The 2,500-nt window shown below is 46.4% G+C and overlaps 1 protein-coding gene across 1 annotated transcript in view; it reads right to left on the reverse strand.

Moving 5' to 3' along the window:
* The window catches only part of nrxn2b (neurexin 2b), a 558,448-nt gene that overhangs the window by 183,476 nt on the left and 372,472 nt on the right, over positions 1-2,500 (reverse strand). The window lies entirely within an intron of this gene.

Here is a 2,500-nt window from a genome sequence, read left to right on the forward strand (position 1 = left end):
CTGAAACAGACTTGACTTTTGAGAGAGCATTCAAAATTGCAGTAGCTGCAGAAGCTGCTAATAAAAATGTCCAAGACCTCCATAAAGCACCGTTAGTAGCATGCAACAGCATGAGGACGGAGGGAACACTAAAAAAGGAGGGAGAATGGAAAAAGAGAGATAAAGAATGCTACCGATGTCATGGAAAGCAACACAGCGCAGCCGGGTGTAAATTTAAGGACGCAAAGTGTCACTGCTGCGGGAAAGTAGGACATATAGCTAAAGCTTGCCGAAATAGAAATAAAGAAGGTGCACGTCCCAGTGAAAAGAGAGCATACAGAGCAGAGAAAACATACAGAGCAGAGCGGCGTTCACGTCCACATCGATCACATAACGTAGACTGTGAAAAGCAGGATGGTGATAGATCCGAAGAGGATGCATTCACATTAAACTGCATGGAAACGGAGACATCAATTCAGAGAATAAAACCGTTTGAAGTGACGATGGAAGTGAATAAGAAGGCAGTACCTTTTGAGATTGATACAGGATGCAGTGTAAGCATAATGAATGAGATGAAGTTCAATGAGATGTGGAACGAAAAGCAACGTCCGCAAATAAGACAAACTAAACTTCTACTGAAGTCGTACACAGGGGAGAAAATCAAAGTAGTGGGGGTAGCCAAAGTAGAAATCAACTATGAGCAGCAAGTAAAGACGTTGCCCCTTGTGGTGGTTAAAGGTACAGGACCTAGCTTGTTAGGAAGAGGATGGTTAGAGGCTCTAAAGTTGAAGTGGGTAGAAATCAAAAATGTGAGAACAGAGGCACAGAGTCTACCGGAAGTGCTCATGAGAAATGAGGATGTTTTCAAGCAGGAGTTAGGCATGTTGAAAGGCATGAAAGCAACAATTCGAGTATCTGCTGAAGCACATCCTAAATTCTATCGGCCCCGCTCAGTCCCTTATGCCATGAGGGCAAAAGTAGAAGAGGAGATAGACAGGCTGCTGAAGGAGGACATCATAGCTCCCGTTAAATACGCTGAATGGGCCGCGCCCATAGTTCCTGTCTTGAAGCCAAATGGGTCGGTAAGAATATGCGGAGATTACAAACTAACCGTTAACAGTGCCTCCTCACTAGAACAATACCATATTCCCTGTGTCGAAGACCTGTTCAACACTCTGTCGGGAGGAAAACAGTTCTCCAAGCTCGATCTAAGCCATGCCTACCAACAGATCGTAATGGATGATGCCTCAAAGAAATACCTCACAATAAACACACACAGAGGCCTGTTCACCTACAATAGGCTACCTTTCGGAGTCTCGTCAGCTCCCGCCATCTTCCAGCGAACGATGGAAAACCTGCTACAAGGCCTCCCAAGAGTAGCTGTGTACTTAGACGACATTATTCTGACGGGGAGGGATGAAGTCGAACATCTGAGCACGCTGGATGAGGTACTTAGGCGACTGAAAGACGCTGGCCTACGACTTCACAGGAGCAAATGTGCGTTTCTACAAAGTGAGGTGGAATATCTAGGGCATGTAGTTAATGCTGAGGGCTTACATCCCGTACAGAGCAAGGTGAGAGCCATAGAGGAAGCTCCATCGCCCACCACAGTAACTGAGCTAAAGGCCTATTTAGGTCTTTTGAATTACTATAACAAGTTTCTCCCTAGTCTAGCTACACATTTAGCCCCGTTACACAAGCTACTGAGGAAAGATGTCTCGTGGCCCTGGAACAAGGAGCAGGAAGAAGCTTTCCAGAACTCAAAACAGTTGCTGAAATCAGCTAAAGTCCTGGGTCACTATTCAGCGGACAAAGACTTAGTTCTTGCGTGTGATGCCTCTCCATACGGAGTAGTTGCCGTACTGTCACATGTCATGGAAGACGGTAGTGAAAAACCTATAGGCTTCATGTCACGCACGCTAACACCAGCAGAGAAGCGCTACTCACAGCTCGATAAGGAGGGGTTAGCCATCATTTTCGGGATCAAGAGGTTTCACAAATACATCTACGGACGAACATTCACAATCACCACTGACCACAAACCACTGATATCACTTTTTCACGAGAAAAAGCCAGTGCCACAGATGGGGTCACCAAGAGTACAGAGGTGGGCGACACTCCTCAGAGCTTATGAGTATAAGATCATATACAAACCTGGGCAAGAACATGCAAATGCAGATGCACTGAGCAGGTTACCACTGCCACAAACAGAGGAAGAGGACGAGACAGACCAGGTCCTCATGTTGGAGGTCATGGAGGATCCACCAATCACGACAAAACAGGTTAGACAGTGGACAGCTAAGGACAAAATACTCCCCAAAGTGCTAGCCTGGTGTCTGAAAGGATGGCCAAGGGAGGTGGATGCAGTGTACAAACCCTACAGTCAGAGAAAACTGGAGCTGAGTGTTAAAGATGGGTGTGTGCTCTGGGGGGCAAGAGTGGTCGTTCCGCAGAGGAGTAGGAAAGCCATTTTAAAACAGTTACACCACACACACCCAGGAATATCGAGAATGAAGGGCTT

Source organism: Leuciscus leuciscus (assembly GCF_965113295.1).
Source record: "Leuciscus leuciscus genome assembly, chromosome: 2".
NCBI classification, from domain to species: domain Eukaryota; kingdom Metazoa; phylum Chordata; class Actinopteri; order Cypriniformes; family Leuciscidae; genus Leuciscus; species Leuciscus leuciscus.